The 22,374-nt window shown below is 44.4% G+C and overlaps 1 long non-coding RNA gene across 1 annotated transcript; it reads left to right on the plus strand.

Annotated features, from left to right (window-relative positions):
- The first annotated feature begins 3,907 nt into the window (after positions 1-3,907).
- Positions 3,908-21,680, plus strand: LOC309555286. The gene is made up of 2 exons (XR_014225259.1): positions 3,908-4,088; positions 21,225-21,680. It is a non-coding gene; the product is annotated as an uncharacterized lncRNA (long non-coding RNA).
- The last annotated feature ends 694 nt before the right edge of the window (positions 21,681-22,374 follow it).

Below are 22,374 nucleotides of genomic sequence, written 5' to 3' on the forward strand. Positions count from 1 at the left end.
AGATGGTATTCTGCATATTTCTTTGTAACGAGTGGTTATTTGAGTTACTGGTGCCTTTCTATCATCTCAAACCAGTCTGCCCATTCTCCTATGAACCTCTGACCTCAACAAGGCATTTTCTACCACACAACTGCCGCTCATTGGATATTTTCTCTTTTTCAGACCATTCTCTGTAAACTCTAGAGATGGTTGTGTGTGAAAATCCCAGTAGATCACCAGTTTTTTAAATACTCAGATAAGCCCGTCTGGCACCAGCAACCATGCCACGTTCAAAGTCACCTAAATTCCTTTTTTTCCCCATTCTGATGCTCTGTGTGAACTTCAGCAAGTCATCTTAACCACATCTAGATGCCTAAATGCATTGAGTTGCTGTCGTGTGATTGGCTGATTAACAATTTGTGTTACCAAGCGATTAAACAGGTATACCTAATAAAATGGCCAGTGAGTGTATATATACTGTGGTGGGTAGGAAAGTGCGCTGATTCAATATAGGGTGTGCTGCTACTTTAGAGTGTATGTTGTAGAATAGGTAAAGAAATCAGGTGCGCTGCCCTAGTGCATATGTGCAACATACAAAATGATGTAAACAAATAAACCAAAAATGCAATAATAATGCAAAAAAATGAAAACGTATGCAAATCGTGTAAAACAAAAAATGTCCAGAAGGTGACTAGTGATACACCAATGTGCAATAAACGTCCATATTATAAGTCCATAAATAAAGTGCAAAAAATGGTGACAAAAACTTCCAGCTTGGGGAAAGGTGAACTGTGATTGGAAGGTGCAAAGTCCCACCACCAGCTTGGCCTCTTACCAGAAGTTAAACGTTAAGGGCATATATGAATATGACCGCTCCAAAGGTCATGCAGCCAGGTAGAAAAGTTCCCAGAAATACAGAAGGCACTCTGACACACTCGTGCTCCCTAGACTCTTACCGGACAAAAGCCAAATTTCCAGTAAAGGGAGCATGGGACATAAATGTCAGCTGTTATTAATAAACGCATTTATGTCCCATTCAATGTTGTGTCCTAGGGGCTTGTAACTTCTGAGCTCATAGATCCAGAAGGTTTCCCTTCTGGAAATTGCTCTTTTCATATTACTCCCCCGCCAGTGGGATTGATACTTCTCGATTACAATAATCTTCAGTTTGCCCGGATTTTTATGGTGGATGCCCTATCGGGAGAAACACGTCAACGAGGAGGCGCCGCGTCATCACATCTAGACCAGGCAGCGGTCCGCACTGCAGGCGGACCCTGCCATACAGCTCCTCCGTGAGGGAACTCGCTATTATTGTTGGTAATGCACCATTGCGGTCCCCTCTGTTGTGTCCCCTATTATTGAGGTAGACCAGACTAAGGAGTTACAGCAGCCAATCAGTCTAGCCACCTTTGGCAGGATCTTCTTTCGTCAGGCTTTCTGACTGGGTCTGTTCCTCTTGGACACAAGCAACTACATCAGCCATCCTAGAGTCCAGTAACCCCCGGCAGGACCACTCATCACCATAGAACCAGGCTTCTTGTTTGGCTTTTGTCCGGTAAGAGTCTAGGGAGCACGAGTGTGTCAGAGTGCCTTCTGTATTTCTGGGAACTTTTCTACCTGGCTGTATGACCTTTGGAGCGGTCGTATTCATATATGCCCTTAACGTTTAACTTCTGGTAAGAGGCCAAGCTGGTGGTGGGACTTTGCACCTTCCAATCACAGTTCACCTTTCCCCAAGCTGGAAGTTTTTGTCACCATTTTTTGCACTTTATTTATGGACTTATAATATGGACGTTTATTGCACATTGGTGTATCACTAGTCACCTTCTGGACATTTTTTGTTTTACACGATTTGCATACGTTTTCATTTTTTTGCATTATTATTGCATTTTTGGTTTATTTGTTTACATCATTTTGTATGTTGCACATATGCACTAGGGCAGCGCACCTGATTTCTTTACCTAGTGTATATATACTGTATACAATATATATATATATATATATATATACTGTATATACAGTGGGTACGGAAAGTATTCAGACCCCCTTACATTTTTCACTCTTTGTTATATTGCAGCCATTTGCTAAAATCATTTAGGTTCATTCTTCTTCCTCATGAATGTACACATAGCACCCCATACTGACAGAAAAACACAGAATTGTTGACATTGTTGCAGATTTATTAAAAAAGAAAAACTGAAATATCACATGGTCCTAAGTATTCAGACCCTTTGCTGTGACACTCATATATTTAACTCAGGTGCTTTCCATTTCTTCTGATCCCTTGAGATGGTTCTACACCTTCATTTGAGTCCAGCTGTGTTTGATTATACTGATTGGACTTGATTAGGAAAGCATCACACCTGTCTATATAAGACCTTCCAGATCACAATGCATGTCAGAGCAAATAAGAATCATGAGGTCAAAGGAACTGCCTGAAGTGCTCAGAGACAGAATTGTGGCAAGGCACAGATCTGGCCAAGGTTACAAAAAGATTTCTGCTGCACTTAAGGTTCCTAAGAGCACAGTGGCCTCCATAATCCTCAAATGGAAGACGTTTGGGACAACCAGAACCCTTCCTAGAGCTGGCCGTCCGGCCAAACTGAGCTATCGGGGGAGAAGAGCCTTGGTGAGAGAGGTAAAGAAGAACCCAAAGATCACTGTGGCTGAGCTCCAGAGATGCAGTCAGGAGATGGGAGAAAGTTGTAGAAAGTCAACCATCACTGCAGCCCTCCACCAGTCGGGGCTTTATAGCAGAGTGGCCCGACGGAAGCCTCTCCTCAGTGTAAGACACATGAAAGCCCGCATGGAGTTTGCTAAAAAACACCTGAAGGACTCCAAGATGGTGAGAAATAAGATTCTCTGGTCTGATGAGACCAAAATAGAACTTTTTGGCCTTAATTCTAAGCGGTATGTGTGGAGAAAACCAGGCACTGCTCATCACCTGTCCAATACAGTCCCAACAGTGAAGCATGGTGGTGGCAGCATCATGCTGTGGGGGTGTTTTTCAGCTGCAGGGACAGGACGACTGGTTGCAATCGAGGGAAAGATGAATGCGGCCAAGTACAGGGATATCCTGGACAAAAACCTTCTCCAGAGTGCTCTGGACCTCAGACTGGGCCGAAGGTTTACCTTCCAACAAGACAATGACCCTAAGCACACAGCTAAAATAACGAAGGAGTGGCTTCACAACAACTCCGTGACTGTTCTTGAATGGCCCAGCCAGAGCCCTGACTTAAACCCAATTGAGCATCTCTGGAGAGACCTAAAAATGGCTGTCCACCAACGTTTACCATCCAACCTGACAGAACTGGAGAGGATCTGCAAGGAGGAATGGCAGAGGATCCCCAAATCCAGGTGTGAAAGACTTGTTGCATCTTTCCCAAAAAGACTCCTGGCTGTATTAGATAAAAAGGGGACTTCTACTAAATACTGAGCAAAGGGTCTGAATACTTAGGACCATGTGATATTTCAGCTTTTCTTTTTCAATAAATCTGCAACAATGTCAACAATTCTGTGTTTTTCTGTCAGTATGGGGTGCTATGTGTACATTCATGAGGAAGAAGAATGAACTTAAATGATTTTAGCAAATGGCTGCAATATAACAAAGAGTGAAAAATTTAAGGGGGTCTGAATACTTTCCGTACCCACTGTATAAATGACAGGTTGATATGTGTTTATGTTGTGTTCTGTGTTGAGCTATGCCTGAATTTCACTGTATGATCTGTGATATAATGACAATAAATTTTGCGTTACAGCAGGGTAAGAGGGGTAAAAATCAGGGGGACCCTCTGGATTTCAGGGTGAGTTTCCACTGCTGCAATAGCATGGTGTTAAACATCACTCCGTAGGTACCAGAAGACTCCTGTATTTTCTGTAAGAGATATTTTAAACATTTTTTTCCTTTTCTTTAGCGCTGCAGCCCGAGGTGAGGTGCGTTTCCTAAGCAACCACAATTATGAACGTCCCTCTCCCCCCCCCCCCCTCCTCCTTTTCCAGCGTCTGTAAATTCTGCACAGAAACCAAGCTCCATACAGATGCAGAAATGCACCAGAATTCTCATCCTGCCGTTACCCAGCGCTGACCTCGCCGCCTCTGACACGCCGCAGGTAATTAGAACAGAAAACTCATTTTTCTCCCCATTGTTAATAGCAGACCCCTGACCAGGTCATGACAATACATTTGCCACCGCAATGACAGAAACTGCTCGCAAAAATACGTGTGATAGGCTGCCGCGGGGACTTAGTGCAGAATTGTTCTCATGCACATTAAGCCATTTAAAAAAATGAACTGATAGTCACAAAGGGGTTTATTTACTAAAGCTAGAGAGTGCAAAATCAGGCTCATTTCTGCATAGAAACCAATCAGCTTCTAACCTCAGCTTGTTCAGTTATGCTTTGGCAATAAATCCTGGAAGCTGATTGGTTTCTATGCAGAAGTGACTGATTTTTGTGACTGATTTTGCACTTCTCAGCTTTAGTAAATAAACCCCAAAGTGTTCATTTTACAGGAAGTGCTGAGATCAGCAAGGTACTCTGTGAGCCATGGCACTACTGCTGAAGACAATAGGGAACAGGCGGGGAATGGCATGAAATTTCCACCCAGACCTTTGTATGACGGGATGGTCACAGGGCTATTTAGTGTGGTTTGCACCTCCCAGACAGATGTTGCTCAGTGACCTCATACCAGGGTTAGCAGAGAAAGCAGTCACTGCCATACCTATGGCTCTGACACTGATTCAGGAATGTTTGTCTCCATTCTTTTGGCCATACAATGTGTCCTGATAGGAAGACAAGGCTTCCACCTTCTTTACTTGGTTATATGGTGGAAGGCATTCATGAACAGCAGTTGTATTTTATAATGAGATGTAAAGCAAGTCATGACCCTGATCCATAGTTAGCACAGACCCCAGGAATTAGGGCATGTTCATCTAATGGATGAATGGGGGGCCAAGGCAGGTGGTTCTAATTCTGAATAGAATCCTAATGAATTCTCGCTGACTCTTCTTCGGTCTGGATGCTTGGGGACAGCATGGCTTGAACAGTCTTAGCAGCATTCAGGCTGCAGTTGCCTATCTCCTGCAATAAAGCAGTTCAGCAACTAACCTGAAAACACACGGTTGGATGCCATTCTGTATCCGACACAGTGTGAACAAATTCTCTTTCTCTCTATTATGATCACCCACCTAATATTGAGTAGGTCCCCTTCTTCCTGCCTGAACAGTCCTGACCCATCAAGGAATGAACTCCACTAGACAAAGCATCACACTGCCTCTGCCGGCTTGTCTTCTTCCCATACTGCATTCTGGTGTCATCTCTTCTCCGGGTAAGTGACACACACTCTCCCGGGCTATCCACAGGATATAAAAGAAAATGTGATTTATCAGACCCGGCCACCTTCTTCTATTGCTCTATGGTCCAGTTCTGATGCTCATTGTAGGTGTTTTTGGCTGAGGACACGGGTCAGCATGGGCACCTTGACCAGTCTACGGCTCCACAGCTCCACACACAACAAACTGCAATGCACTTTGTGTTCTGACATCTTTCTATCAGAACCAGCCTTAACTTTTTCAGCAATTTGAGCTACAGTAGCTATTCTATTGGATTGGGCCAGCCTTCGTTCCCAATGTGCATCAATGAGCCTTGTCTGTCCATGTCCCTGTTACTGGCTCACTGCTTATCCTTCCTTGGACCACTTTTGGTCGGTCCTGACCATTGCAGACTGGGAATATCCTGCAAGAGCTGCTGTTTTGGGGTCCTTCTTACCCAGTCGTTTAATTTGGGCTATGTCAAAGTCACTCAAATCCTTACAATACTTACATCCTAGTCAAATCCTGCCCATTTTTTCTGCTCTCAACACAATGGCCCACTTTCAGGTTAAAATGTTATGACTGATCAGTGTAAAGAGAGAGAGCTATGCTATTGACATTTACACATCCTTAACCTCTTGCGAAGTATGTAACACATATATAGGGTGGCAAAAAAAGTGGGCTTTAATGCCCAGCCGCCACACATACAGTATGCATTTCACAGTGGCCTGGGGTCATGGAGAGAGAACTCACTGCATGCTACCAGCACACTGACAGCACACTGACAGCACACTGACAGCACACTGACAGATCTTAACCAATTGGTTCCTGATCATGTGTGAGAGCCATCATAAGGATCACATGATATAGAATTAGCTCCGCCTCCTGGGCATTAAAAGGGCAGCCAGGAGGTCACATTAACCACTTAAGGACCGAGCCTATTTCTGACACATGTTGTTTACAAGTTAAAATCAGTATTTTTTGCTAGAAAATTACTTAGAACTCCCAAACACACACACACATATATATATATATAGGGCTTTTTTTCTCAGATAATAGGTGCAGGAACTCCCCTTTCCGAGTCACCCCTTGTCTCCGCCCCCTACCCACCTCCTGCACCATTCCTTAGTTCCACCCCCTACCCACCCCCCAAGTACTGCTCCTTTTAGAGAATACAGAACCATGTACCAATTGTGGTACTAAGTAATTTATATGGAATTTGTTATTAATAACAAGAAAAACATTAAACTAGATCACATGCAGCCAGCAATAATAGATCCCCTCAGCAGCAATGAACCACCCGGAAGGAAACGCCTCCTTCCCCAGCAACAAAAAAGCTCCAGCAGCAATAACAGCTCTCCCTGCAGCCAGCACCAATAGACTTTCCAGCAGCCAGCACCAATAGACTTTCCAGCAGCCAGCACCAATAGACCCTCCCCAGCAACAATGTATCACTCGCAATAGACCCCAGCAGCAACAACAGATTTCCCTGCAGCCAGCATCACTAGATCCCTCCCAGCAACAACTGATTCCCAGCAACAGTGGAACCCCCACCAACAACAATAGACCTCCTGAGCAACAGTAGACACCCCTCCCCCTCCCGCAAAAGTAGATCCCCCCAGCAGCTAGCATTAATAGACCTTGAACCCCTTGCCATTACATAAAGTCAGTGCTGGAGGTGCCGGAACTGCGTTCCCCCGCGTTCCCGCTGAAAAAAAGCCCTGTATATATATATATATATATATACAGTGGGTACGGAAAGTATTCAGACCCCCTTAAATTTTTCACTCTTTGTTATATTGCAGCCATTTGCTAAAATCATTTAGGTTCATTCTTCTTCCTCATGAATGTACACATAGCACCCCATACTGACAGAAAAACACAGAATTGTTGACATTGTAGCAGATTTATTAAAAAAGAAAAACTGAAATATCACATGGTCCTAAGTATTCAGACCCTTTGCTCAGTATTTAGTAGAAGCCCCCTTTTGATCTAATACAGTCAGGAGTCTTTTTGGGAAAGATGCAACAAGTCTTTCACACCTGGATTTGGGGATCCTCTGCCATTCCTCCTTGCAGATCCTCTCCAGTTCTGTCAGGTTGGATGGTAAACGTTGGTGGACAGCCATTTTTAGGTCTCTCCAGAGATGCTCAATTGGGTTTAAGTCAGGGCTCTGGCTGGGCCATTCAAGAACAGTCACGGAGTTGTTGTGAAGCCACTCCTTTGTTATTTTAGCTGTGTGCTTAGGGTCATTGTCTTGTTGGAAGGTAAACCTTCTGCCCAGTCTGAGGTCCAGAGCACTCTGGAGAAGGTTTTTGTCCAGGATATCCCTGTACTTGGCCGCATTCATCTTTCCCTCGATTGCAACCAGTCGTCCTGTCCCTGCAGCTGAAAAACACCCCCACAGCATGATGCTGCCACCACCAGGGGAGGACTGGCAACTTTTGGCCCAGGGGGCAAATACAACCCAGAGGCCCATTGTGCAGCGACTCGGCTCCCATCCCAGACATTATAAAGCAAACAAATAATAGTGAGGACCTTACCTCACTGATTAGGTGGCAATTAGCCTGCTGCAGCTTCGACCTCTGGGTCTCTTCCCTCCTGCGGAGCTACATCGTTTTTTTCATTCAACCCAGCAAGTTGAACTAAAATAATTTGTCAGCTCCTATCAGAGCCACAGCCGCTGTACTAACTATCCATTGTTAGTACAGTGATCACCCCTGATGTTCATTTGTGTTCCGACAGGAGGACAGCCCACCCCCCGCCAGATCACTCCGGTCAGCGCTCTCACCCATTGGCGGAGAGCGCCCGCTGATCGGGAGCTTGTTGGCTGCTGGTTTTGCAGTATGCTCGTCTGACAGAGGCCGGCCAAAAAGCCAGCTTCTGTCGGACCAGCTGCCTTACACATTCTATGCAATAAGGTGAAACCCTTGTTTGCTGCAGTTGCCCCCAGAGCCTCTCCTTTTTCTGAGCCAATCCAGTGATGTGCACAAGCCCAGCGGCTCCAGCGGCTGTTTCTGTCCTCATTGGATAGATTGATAGCCATTGACTGAAACCATTGGCTCCCGCTGCTGTCAATCAAAACCAGTGACATGGGAGCGGGGGGCGGGGCCGAGTCTGTGTCAATGGATGCAGCAGTGGGACTTGGGAACGCGCCGGCAAGGTGTACCCCCACGTCTCTCTATGGTGGCACCCGATGAAGGAGCCAGTAGGTTTTTATTAACAATTGGAACCTTTACAACCCCTTTAAGAAAATCCCCAAATCTTCTGTTATGTGCTCCAATTAGGTGTAAAATGTCACTTTGAACTCCACCTTATATCCAGAACTCTCTTTATGTATTATATGTGCACAAAATAGGGCAAGAGCACATCTAATACCTACAGAAAATGATGGCAATAAGGTGTGAGTTGGAAGTGAACTACGTCATTGCCTGGGGAGATTAACATTTAGGAGGTTAAAACAGGCAGTGAGGAAATGTGATATCCCCTCCTCACTGACTGCCAAATGCCTCTGAAAAGTGACCCGAGCATGGTTCTCTTCAGTGGAGTGGCAGTGCCTGCTGCAAATGCATACAATCCTTTGGGCACGGTGCGCTGTAGTTTGGCTGCAGTGCTGGTGTACTCAGTTTTCCTTAGCTGCAGTCCCATAGATTTATTTTAGGTTGTGCGTTTTTCCTGCTGTTCTTTTTAGAAAGTGCATCAAAGTTGCAGCTCTTTTTGTTCATTTTAACCACTTAAAGACAGTTTTACCCCCTTAAGGACCAGGCCATTTTTTTGCGATATGGCACTGTGCTACTTTACCTGACAATTGTGCAGTCCCCAAATAAAATTTATGTCCTTCCCCCCACAAAACAAAGCTTTCTTTTGGTGGTATTTGATCACCTGTGCAGGTTTTTTTTTTTTGCGCTATAAACACACAAAAAAGAGCGACCATTCTGCAAAAAAACAACAATATTTTTTACTTTCTGCTGTAAAACATTCCCAATAAAAAAAATTAAAAAAATCTAAATTTTTTCATCATTTTAGGCCAATATGTATTCTGCTATATGTTTTTGATTGGTTTGCGCAAAAAGTTATCGCATCTACAAGGGGATAGATTTGTAATTTGTATTTCTTTTAGTTTTTTTTACTAGTAATGGCGGCAATCTGTGATTTTTTTTTGCGGGACTGCGACATTGCAGTGGACAGATCGGACCCCTGACTGACATTTTTGGGGGGACCAGTGACATTACTGCAGTAATCAGTGCTATAAATATGCACTGTTACTGTAATAAAGACACTGGCAGGGAAGGGGTAACACCAGGGGCAATCAAAGGGTTAAGCGTGTCCCTAGGGTGTGCTTTCTACCTGTGTGGGGGATGGACTCACTAGATGAACACAGAGACCTGTGTTCCTAAATAGCAGGAACACAAGATCCCAGTGTTCATTACTGACAGAATGGCATACTGCCTTGTTTACATAGGCAGCCCGCAGTTCTGTCTGCATGGGGGGGGGGGGGGCAATCGCAGGTTGCCGGCGGACATTGCGTCCGCCGTACCTGCTGATTGGCTTCCTCTCTGGCCAATCGGCACATGCCCCTGCTGTCTATTACACTAAACAACATACAGGTATGTCGTTTCGTGTAATAGAGAAAAACTGCAGTGGCTGGTAAGCAAGCAGTTAAATGTACAGCCTACTAGAAGTCTATGAGACTGGGGGAAACATGCAGGAAGACTGTGGGGACACCAGCAGCACTGCAGCCAAATCATACTACACAGGAGCAGATACTGCACAGGCTGGTGAAATAGAACTCCTTAGCTGCAGATAAGGAAATAGGAGAAGGGAGAGGGATTTGGGAGAGAGCAGGAGGGGGGGGGGGGGGGAGAGATCGGTCACAGCTCACTTACTTGAATGCAATGCACGGCTTCAGACTTACGATGTGGCTGTCAGTTCAAACTTCCCGCCCACACAATCCTCTTCACAGACCTCGGACACACAGGCTTCCCCGAGTGTGGGCGGGCACATTGAGAGAGGGGCGGGAGGAGGCAGAGCTTTTCTGGAGGGGGCTGTGCTGTGTGTGCAGTGTATGGAACACAGACTCAGCCCTGTGACTCCCTGTCACAGGACACAAAGAAACTCGCAGCACGAGCGTTCCTGGCTGCTCCTCTCTGACACCGGCCGAACAGTAGACTCGGCCAGCTCCGGAACTGCACATGCGCAGTTCCAGCTGGCGGCAGAGCGGCCTTTTTAATGGGAATTACAGCGGCCTGGGGGGAGAATGCCTCCTTTCCCCCCGGGCCAGTCCGCCTCTGGCCACCACCATGCTTCACTGTTGGGACTGTATTGGACAGGTGATGAGCAGTGCCTGGTTTTCTCCACACATACCGCTTAGAATTAAGGCCAAAAAGTTCTATTTTGGTCTCATCAGACCAGAGAATCTTATTTCTCACCATCTTGGAGTCCTTCAGGTGTTTTTTAGCAAACTCCATGCGGGCTTTCATGTGTCTTACACTGAGGAGAGGCTTCCGTCGGGCCACTCTGCCATAAAGCCCCGACTGGTGGAGGGCTGCAGTGATGGTTGACTTTCTACAACTTTCTCCCATCTCCTGACTGCATCTCTGGAGCTCAGCCACAGTGATCTTTGGGTTCTTCTTTACCTCTCTCACCAAGGCTCTTCTCCCCCGATAGCTCAGTTTGGCCGGACGGCCAGCTCTAGGAAGGGTTCTGGTTGTCCCAAACGTCTTCCATTTGAGGATTATGGAGGCCACTGTGCTCTTAGGAACCTTACGTGCAGCAGAAATCTTTTTGTAACCTTGGCCAGATCTGTGTCTTGCCACAATTCTGTCTCTGAGCTCTTCAGGCAGTTCCTTTGACCTCATGATTCTTATTTGCTCTGACATGCATTGTGATCTGGAAGGTCTTATATAGACAGGTGTGTGGCTTTCCTAATCAAGTCCAATCAGTATAATCAAACACAGCTGGACTCAAATGAAGGTGTAGAACCATCTCAAGGATGATCAGAAGAAATGGAAAGCACCTGAGTTAAATATATGAGTGTCACAGCAAAGGGTCTGAATACTTAGGACCATGTGATATTTCAGTTTTTCTTTTTTAATAAATCTGCAACAATGTCAACAATTCTGTGTTTTTCTGTCAGTATGGGGTGCTATGTGTACATTCATGAAGAAGAAGAATGAACCTAAATGATTTTAGCAAATGGCTGCAATATAACAAAGAGTGGAAAATTTAAGGGGGTCTGAATACTTTCCGTACCCACTGTATATATACATATATATATATATATATATATATATATATATATATATATATATATATATTTATTTATCTATTTTTTGGAAAAGACTCTGGAGAATAAAATGGCGGTCGTTGCAATTTTTTTTTTTTGTCACGCAGTATTTGCGCAGCGGTCTTTCAAACGCCATTTTTTGGGAAACATTTAATTTCACTGCATTTAAAAAAACGAAACAGTAAAGTTAGCCCATTTTTTTTGTATATTGTGAAAGATGATGTCACGCTGAGTGAATAGGTACCTAGCATGTTATGGTTTAAAATTGCACACACCAGTGGAATGGCGACAAACTTCAGTCAATAAAAATCTCCATAGGCAACGCTTTAAAAAATGTTAACGTTTTTTAGAGTTACCAAGTAGCCTTTTTTTTTAATTATTGCTCTCGCTTTGGTGATCGTGGCGATACCTCACATGTGTGGTTTGAACAGTGATTTCATTTGCGGGCACGACTTCCGTATACGTTTTCTTTCATGCGTGAGCTCACGGCGACGGGGAGCCGTTAAAAAATGTTTTTCTCCTATTTATTTTATTTCTTTTTTTAATTTTAGTACAGGTTTTTTTTAAAAAAAAAATCTGATCACTTTTATTGCTGTCACAAGCAATGTAAACATACCTTGTAACAGCAATATGCAGTGACAGGTACTCTTTATGGAGGGATCAGGGGTCTAAAAGACCCTAGACCCCTCCACTACACTTCCATATATTCAAAACTGCATTTTTGAATACAGTCACTTTTTTTAAATTCGGCGCCTTTTGACATTAAATTATCCTTATTCTCCAAAAATAATCCATACACATCCACTATATAATGGCCCTGGAATCTGTTTTTCATGAAATTGTTACTTTGTTTTTCTGCCTCCTTGTCTTTCATAAGCTGCTGGACGTCTTCTTTTCCCCCACACTTCTGTTTGTTTGGAATGAGCATTGTACGTTAGTTATAGTTCTGTCCACTGCTCGTTGAACACTACAGATCTCATTGTCCATGGTCCCTAGTCCATCTCAGGAGTTAGCAATAGAGGGTGGCTACATACAGGGGGACATGGAGAATGAATGTAGCCACCCCCTAACAGGAAGTTGTATTACAGAAACAAAAAAAAAGTAATTTGGAGATTTGGAGGGGCTGTAAGCAAGATAGGCTAAGAATACATACTTGAATAGAATGTTTTTAAACCCGAGTTTGGTGTCACTTTAACAGCTCAGCTCCCTCCTCAGGTCAGCCTACTAAACACCTATCAGGGACTCTGGAAGGAGTAGTAGGGTGAGCTGAGCTGCTGAGAGATAATGACTTTAGTTCTTTTGTAGTAAATTTCAGAATGAATTGTTCCCCAATCCCTATGGATGCAGTGGTCATTGGGGACATGCTTTAAAACTCATTTTTTCATTAACTGTTTGTTGAAGTGGAACTTTAACCATAACAACTTGATAAAAAATAATGTTTATTAGCAAGGAATATACATTCCACATTATTAATTATTCTACCAAAATCAATGTGTGCTGTAAATTGCCTACAGCATTGTTCCTGTTTCTTCTTGCTGGAGGCTGCCATTTTGCTGAAGCCCAGAGCCCCTGAGCAGCAGTGAATCTTGAAAAATTCCTTGAAATAACTTTTCTGTGACAAGGAACCCCTGCTAATAATTACTATATCTACAGGTTACAGTGCATTATTTGATGGGCACTGGGGATGTTGCTCCTTAGATTTGTAGTCATTGGGAAGAATCCCCAACCTCCCCCCTTACAGATATCTAAAATGATCATTGGCGTGTCAATGGTTTCTTATGTGAGAGGCAGAAATTGCTCATTGCTCAAAGAACCCCTAGCACCCTCTGAAAGAACCTTAGAATTCCATAGAACCCTGGTTGCCAACTGTCATTTAATTCACAGACAGTTTGTAAAATCCGTGATGTTTACATCTCTCTGTGAGTGACCATTATGGACATGCAGTCTACATGTCCATAATGGACAGATGTAAGGCTCTGTTCCCATATATGGGTCCCTGGATTGTGGGCAGAATCGCAGAGATCCTGCCCGCAATTCTGAATTACAGCAAATCGCAGGATGCCCATGCAATTCCTGTTACCTCCAATGGCACCCCAAATGTGGCACGATTTTGCTGCGATTGTCACCCGACGAATCGCGGTAAAATCATGCAAACAGAATAATGGGACTCCTGTTGCCCAAATGAAGTTCTTGTATTTTACCGCAAATCGTTGGGGGACAATCGCGGCAAAATCGCGCAGCGTTTGGGGAGCCATTGAAGTGACAGGAATCGCGCGGGCATCCCTTAATTTGGGGGAATTTGGGGGAGCGATTCTGCCCACAATCCGGGATGCCAATATTTGAACAGAGCCTTTAAATCACGGATTTTACAAACTCTGTGAATTTACTGACAGTTGGCAACTCTGCCCTGGTTGAGAAAGGCTGTTCTAAGTATACCAGCCCCCTTTGCTTGGTGTGCCAGAATGCTAAATTTAAAGCAGAACTAAACCCTCCTATACTTTTCATCCAAGGAAGTTGCCATCTTAGCTTCTATTTAATCTGCAACTGCCATGGTGCACATGTGGTCATTTATGACACCAGCCTTTTGATGGTTTTACAGTTTGGTTGAGAGCACAACCAATGTGACAGTTAGCATTTCAGGCATGCCGGGAATGAAACGGTCTTTTAAAACCATTAAATCCATGAATTTAGTACTGCTTTAAACAGAAAGAAATAAAATGACAGTTGAAATGAACCCTGGAAGCTGCACTGCAGGAGCTGATCACTGGCAATGAAATAGATCTTCTTTGTCTTATCCCTTGTCAGTTGATATTTCTGGCATGGCAATGGTAAGTCCTCGAAGACAAAACGCGTAAGGATCAATCACATATTTGATATATTAGAAATTCTATCTAAGTGACCATTGAGGATACCTGCACGTGAGTCGACCAGTACTCTGCCTAGTTATCACAGAGTATGCCTGATTCATTTTGACAAAATCTGAATTTGGTAATAAAAAACCTCTGATAACTTTGTGATGTTCAAGCTGTAATAATGCAAGATCTCTCATTTCGGCTACTTATGTATTCAGTGCTAGTGTACAGCATAATGATGATGTGCAGGGTGCAGGAACACATTGGAATCTGGTTTCTGTCTTTTTTGTGTGTGTGTGCTGTGGACTTTTAATTCTACGCTCCTTATATTTTATTTATTTTAAGTTGAGACATCAGAAGTTTATAGAGTACAGAGAAAAACTTTTACCAGTCTCTGCCCCAAATGAGCTTACAATCTAATGTTCTAGGCTCACTTTGCAAAGGATGTCTCCCCCCTCCCCCACTCCCAAAAAAAAGAATAAAGGCAAAATTTGATAGGCAGGGAATTGAAGCAAGGGCTCCAGTGCTGCAAAGCAAGAGTTGCCAGAACTCCACCGTTATGCTGCTGCAGCTTTTTTGCATTGCCTTGCTAGAAAAGGTACCTTGAAGTCATTATGTGGCTTTTTATGGAGAATTTCTATATGCGTGTTATGTGGAGCTCTGTGCTTTTCCTCCTCGGAAGAGGGGCATTAAAACCCAAACAACACATTGTTATCAGCTCTGTGCAGCCACATTTAATTAGTTCCTTGCGTTTCTCAGAACTGAGCTTTATTCGGAACATTCCTCACATTACAGAGCACCCCTAGATCACGTTGTCTGGCAGCTATGGAGAGGACTGCTTTAAAGGACCCGTATCCTGAAAGGACTATTGATTGTACCCATCAATGCACAGAGAGATGTGGGCATACACTCACATATGTGGCACGTCATATGACGCCATTGTACAGTATATCCCACCTGTTCCAGCTATGAATAAATAAGTGTGCCAATCAGCTCAGTGGTCTAAGCAGGCCATGGGACATTCACTTCCCCCAACAGTGGTAGGACTTTTGGACTGGATTATGGCTTGCTTTGCTTAAAGTGGTTGTAAACCCTTACATATACCCAGTGAAGTGACTGGCATCAGGTGATACACACAGATGAAACAAATCCTCCTACATAAGTTGTACTTGTTTACCTGCAGCAGTCTCCCCCCTACATCCAAAGTGCAGAATTTACACAGGATCTCTAAGCTCTAAAAAACAGGGTGCGGGGAAATGAAGTTACATCATTGAGGAAAGCTCTGCAAGCTGATTGGAGGGAAGAGATATACCCCCCCCCCCTCCACATAGTACACAGAGCTGAGGCTGTCAATCACAGGCTATGCCCTCCCCTGTCACCATTTTTATCTTGGTGTCAGGAAAACTCATCAGAAGGGATTAATGCCGATAGCAGGGGAACAAGACAGCGGACAAAAATAGCACTTAGTGCTCTGGATTGAGACAAGTGCACACTATAGAGGGATATGCTTTGTTCATATTTCATGTCTGAGGTTTACAACCACTTTAAATATTATATGTAGTTCACCTGTTGGGTTACACAGGCGTAACGTCCTGTTTCATTCTGCAGTAAATATCCATGAAAATGTGTCTGAGTTATTTTTTTGCAACAGAGAAAATCAGATGTTGTTACTGAGGTTTTTCAGAAATCGTGAACAAAGATGAGCCTGCTGGGCAGGAGTTGGATATGTGGGTGGTGCAAGTCCTGATGGAGTTCTGCCCATGCAGAGCAAAGTAACAGCTTCACTTTAAAGAAGGGCTAGGGGCAAAATAAAAAACTGAAATATACAATGCAGTCTATTAATAACAATAAAATTATACAGCACTTTTGGCTCTGAAGAAGAGGGTTCTCCCTCGAAACGCGTCAGCCAGGCAATTGCGGACTCCATCATGTTATCCAGCAGCATAGGATTATCCTGGAGCTGATTGGTCCCTTTTTCTTACATGTGTGCATATATCATACGTTTGTGAGTACAATGTATGCTACCTTTTTGGATTTGAATAAACTTTTTTAGTAGTAATGCATGGGGTTGGTGCGCCCTTCTCTTGTCGTTTTTCAGTGTAATTGGATACCCTTAGTCCTGAGGGGGCAGCAAGACCATAAGTGGGGTGAAAAAAGGCCATCCAGATCACTCAACTTCTCGCATACCACTTGAGCGCAGGAGAGATACCGTTTTAGAAAAGTATTAGGGTTTGTTTACTTGGGCAGCCAGGAGGGTGGTAGAAACAGGCAGTTGTACCACAATTTTTCCACCCACCAAAACAAAGGCATGCAATAGTTTAGACCCATTTACACTAGGAACTGCATGAGAATTGCGCAGGATCGAGCTGCATGTTCCTGTGGCATTCACATGCAGTTCTGTGCAGTGTGATTTCAGCCCATTTATTTTAAATGGGTTAAAATCGCACCGCACCAAAAGTGCATGCACTACTTTTGGAAATGCACTTCAACCAGATTACATGGTACAATTGTACAATGCCATCTGGTGTAGGCAAACACACTGCATTTGCTGTATCGCTAACTTTACACTGACACCCGCTGGGCAGTGGGTTCTGAATGTAGTGTGGGAAAATGTCACGGAATGGTGGCATTCTAGTGTGAACGGGCCCTTAGGGCTCTACACATGCTGTGGCTGCAATGTTTTGCTTCACGACTGCAGGGAAAATTTAACAGCATGTTGTATTCAACATTCAGCCAGTGGTATTGCTGCTGAGTGAGACCCATTCAAGGGAAGGAGGCCGAATCCCAACTGCGTGCAATGCAATGTGGTTGCAGCTTTTTACGGTTAACCCCTTGATGCCGACCATACGCAAATATGTAATGGCATATACATATGCACTGGACTGAGCTTTTTACTGTGGGGCCACATATCTGCGTATCTCCCTTTGTGCTGAGAGCGCCAGGCCCTGTACTAACAATTCCGGGTCACCTGATTGCTGTGATAGCCTCTGATTGGCTACCACAGTGATCAGACACTGTGAAGCCAGCCTACGTGTTTTCCTTCTCTGTGAATGGAGGAGAGAGATACTTAAGCCCCGTACACACGTACTGATCGTCTGCCGAACGATCGGCCGTCTTTTGTCCAGGGCTGTCGTGTCTGTTGAAAACTGCAAAAGACTGCACACGAATTTTGTCGGCCAACAACAGCCGACTGCAGAAGTGATGTCATGTGATGGTTAACTTTCCTTGTCTTTTTTCTTTTCTGAGCATGCCCAGTCTTGCTAATCGGCTGTCTGTTGGCCGAAATCTGTACTGACTGACGAACAATCGGCCGTTCTGGTGTTGAATAAGCGACATATCCAGTCGTGAAACGCGTCCACCGATTGTCCTGCAATCACAGTGTGTACCTGTACCTGCCATTTGATTGATGTGGAATAAAGATACTCCTTTCCTTGAAAATTCATCAGAAGTGCGGTCATTCCTTTTTGTCTGAAGCTATCCTGGATTGCGGATCCGACCGGCACCTGATCCTAGCCTCACCTGGAGCGGTCTACCCTGTTTGGACTTTGCCCGTTCTGGTGTTGGCCAACAAAAATTTGAATGCCTACACGACAGATTCTGTTCGGCCGAAAATGCGCTGTCTGAAGCATCATACTAACAAGCAATAAGTTAGTTAGTTGCAGAGAAAAAAAAAGGGCATGTAAAAAAAAAAAATAATAAAAAAAATACCTAGATCAAGGTCAGTGCTAGGGTTAGTGTTTGGGTCAAGGTCAGGGTTTTTTTTTTTTTTTTTACAAGATTCTTTTTTAAAAGTGTCGTGTTTAAGGTAGAATAAAAAAAAAAAAAAAGAAAAAAAGAAGAAAAAAAAAAAAAAGCTCACTGTTGTTTTTGGCCTATGCTAGGTACAAACAAACTAAGTTAGGCCCCTTTCACACTTGTGCAACCTAAACGTTGCATGATTTTACTGTGATTTTTCCTGGGCTTGAAGCAATGCCTATGTCTATGGACCTAAAAAAGGCATCAAAGTGGGACCAAAGTAGTGCAGGGGCTACATTGAAGTCGTTGCGACTTGAAGTCACACAGATATGAATGGTACGCCTTTTATGTGACTTTGCAGTCCCAAGTCGCACAAGTGTGAAAGGGGCCTAACATACACACATATGTGGTATCGCTGCGATCATCAGGAGGAGAATTTATTTTGGGTTGTCCTTTGGTGGAAGGTTATGGTAGTAGCATGAAATATGCAGCTACATTATAAAAAATATATATATTTCTTTCTAAATATTTTGGGTCAGCTTCACTTTAACAATAATAAAAAATCAGGAGATATCCATTACCATTTACCACCAAATGAAAGCCTAATTTGAAAAAAAAATGCAGTATAATCCACCTGGATGAACAAAGTAGTTGAAGTTGAAGTACCTGTTGAAGTTGCAAAATGCTGCTTAGGCATTTAGATTTGTTTTAACCTTTAGGTGTGAAGGGGGTAAAACAGGTGGTGGTGAGGTGACACATCAGCATTTGTCTTTGAAAAGTGATCCACCATGGACCACTTTTAGAGGGGAGGCAAGGGCTCCCACATGTGTTAAGCTGTATGTGTGTCATACATGGAAAGAAAAGGGGGTTCAAATAACCCCCTTTTGTCTATGGGAGAGTGACAGGTGCTAAGCTTAGCAACAGGGAGCTAATTTGGTGGGCTTGGAGTGTGAGGAAACCTTGTTGCCGGGGGGAGACAGGGTCCTTAGCATGTGGTTGGTTAGAATAAGCCCCTATCCAGTCAAGCCTCCCCTGTAGCTAGGAAGATTAGATGCTGTACCTGTTTTTTTCTTGTATCCTTCCCGCCTTCAGAGCTCGCCTCAGGGCTATTTAAGGGGGCTCACAAGTGACAGAATCTTCAGACCACCTCAAACCGTGCTGTTCCCCTCCCTCCCCTTTTGTTTGTCGCGGCCAGTACATTATTTGTAGGGTCACCTTTGCTTAATGCAAAAGGGAATGATATTTTCTTTGAATTTGTTTCACAATATGTTTGGTTTAAGCCCCTGTTCACACGGGGGCGACCTGGTTGCCTGACAGGTCGCCTGCCATAGAGAAGCCGTGGACCCGTTCTAATAGGAGCGACACAAGTCGCTCAGACTTAGAAAAAGGGTCCGGAGCTTCTTTGGGGCGACCCGGAGGGACCTGCATTGACTTCAATGTTATGAAGTCCGTGCCGGCCGCTCCGAGGTCGCGTGGCGAGCAGCGCACCGCGACCTGTGAGGTCGCCCCGGGAAGTAGTGTCGCCCCAGTGTGAACGGGGCCTAAAGGCCCGTACACACGTACCGATTGTCGGCCGAAAATGTTCGGCCGCCTAACGATCGGCCGATTTTCGGCTTGTTAGTATGATGCTTCTGACAGCTGACAGCGCACTTTCGGCCGAACAGAATCTGTCATGCAAGCGTTAAAATTTTTGTATGCCGACACCAGAACGGCCGATTGTTCGCCAGTCAGTACAGATTTCGGCCGACAGACAGCAGATTTGCAAGACTGAGCATGCTCAGAAAAGAAAAAAGACAAGGAAAGTTAACCATCATGTGACATCACTTCTGCAGTCGGCTGTTGTTGGCCGACAAAATTCGTGTGCAGTCTTTTGCACTTTTCAACAGACAAGACAGCCCTCAGACAAAAGACGGACGATCGTTTGGCCGACGATCGGTACGTGTGTACGGGGTTTTAGTGCCGGTTCACACTGGGGCGACCTGTGAGGCGACCTGGTCGCCTCACAGGTCGCCGCAGGTCGCCTCCCATAGGGAAGCTGCGGACCCGTTCTAATAGGAGGGACACAAGTCGCTCCGACCTAGAAAAAGGGTCCGGAGCTTCTTTGGGGCGACCAGGAGGCGACCGCCATAGACTTCAATGTTATGAAGTCCGTGGCAGCCGCTCCGAGGTCGCGGCACGCTGCTCGCACCGCGATCTCGGAGGTCGCCCCTGCAAGTAGCGTCGCGGTAATGTGAACCGGCGCTTAGTGTGGATAATAGTTTTATTTATTATTTGTTTTAACCTGGGCCGTAGTGGCCGGGTTTATTTGACTGCTTTTGAACTGTGTTTCAAGTTATAAGTGTTTGTTAAACAAATAATAAATGGCCGCGGCCTTTTTTAAATCCAACAGTAAAGTGTGGAGTGTCATCATTTTAGTATAAGTATAGAGTATAAGAAATCCTGTCTACTATCCCATTATATAATTTTCTTATTCAATTTCCTTTAGATTTACCAGCAACTATGTAGTGCAAGGGCCTGCCTGATTACATACAAATGGAAAGTGTTTAGGTTTGACCTCATATTATATGGTTTTGATAAATCTAAAGAAAGATCATAGAAGAAAATTGTTTAATGTATGGGCAGCCCTTAGTTGTGCTTTTGTTTTAGGGACACTGCAAATAGCGAAGTGTAGGGTTGCTCCACACCAAACACTGAGGGCACAGAAGACGAATGTTTGAGCAGCAGAATATGAGTGTATGTCTCCAAACATTGCAAAGCCTGACAGCTTTATACAAAAGGTTCCTTCAAAGTCTGCCACCTATGATTAGGCTTCCAATTATTCCATTATACTAATGATCCTTCCCACTAGGTATGACTGGAGCGAGCAATTTTCCATGTAAGCAGCAAACAGCATGCGTTGGGTGCTGGAATAAGAAGTTTCCTTATATTACAGCCCTTTTGTCACCATAAATGAGAGAAGATCACGTTGAAGAGGTTTGGGGTTAATTCACGAATCACAGCTCTGATGGTGTAGAAAAGCAAACCTTGTTATGCAACCAGGACTAATTAAGTGTCATTTTTATAGGATGGATCGCTAGGGAAGAAGGCCTCGGCGACGTGTCTGGTCACCACGGCAACATGAATTACCCTCCCATCAATATTGTAGCCAGGGGGAACCTAACGCTCAGGCAGCTGGAAGACGCTGTGGATGCCGGGCTGTGGGAACCTCAGACCATCATCATTGTGGTCATCTTTGGACTGGTGTGTTTCCTCCATTTGACGGCCTTTCTGTATACAGTCTGTTTGCAGAGCTACGTTAATGCTGGCGCTCAGACCTTTGCACGACCCGTCCCTCACGTAAAAAGAGATGGAGGAAGAAAAACATGTTTCCGCTTCATATCCCAGTGGCTGAATGATAACTGTCACCCACCACAACGAGAGAAAACCCCCATCATGATCGACATGTGAAAGATTAAATAAAAACAATGGCGTCTACAAAGGCTTTGACAGGATTAGAAAAGAAAAACTGACTTGCTATGTATCCCACCGGTACGGTTCATTCCATACTTTAAATTGAGGAGCAAAGCATGGTGGGAAATGATGATGTCCATTATAAAGGGCATGTGTGGCCACGGTAGTGAGTAAGCAAAGGATTCTGGGAGAAGAAATATGCCAAGTATTTAGAGAAGATGTGTGAGCAGTGTAAAGTTACAAACTAATAAAACATGCTGTTACAACAAATAAATGTGTGAACTGTCAACTTTTATTTTGGGATCATTCCATTAAGTGCCCATTCACACTACCGCGACTTGTCAGCCTGACAAGTCGCGGTCCATGCAGTGCTACAGGAACCGTTCTAATAGGAGCTCCGACTTAGAAAATAGTTCCTGTACTACTTCGGGGCGACATCAGAGCGACTTGCATTGACATTCATTATATGAATCCGATGATAAGTCCGTGCAAGTCACGCCGAAGTCGCGGTGCACGCGACTTCACAGGTCACCCCCGAAGTCGTGCCGCGGTAGTGTGAACCAGCACTTAACCAGATCCTGGAGCACGATATGAGAAGACATAGCCTCTGAGGGCTATAGGGATCAAAGGATTAGGGTAAGTTCAGTCAGAAACACACTATATTGTCAAAAGTATTGGGACATCTGCCTTTACATGCACATGAAAGTTAATGGCATCCCAGTGTAAAGCCTCGTACACACGTAACGATTATCGGCCGACCGATC

Source organism: Pelophylax lessonae, assembly GCF_965119305.1.
Source record: "Pelophylax lessonae genome assembly, chromosome: 4".
NCBI classification, from domain to species: Eukaryota; Metazoa; Chordata; class Amphibia; order Anura; family Ranidae; genus Pelophylax; species Pelophylax lessonae.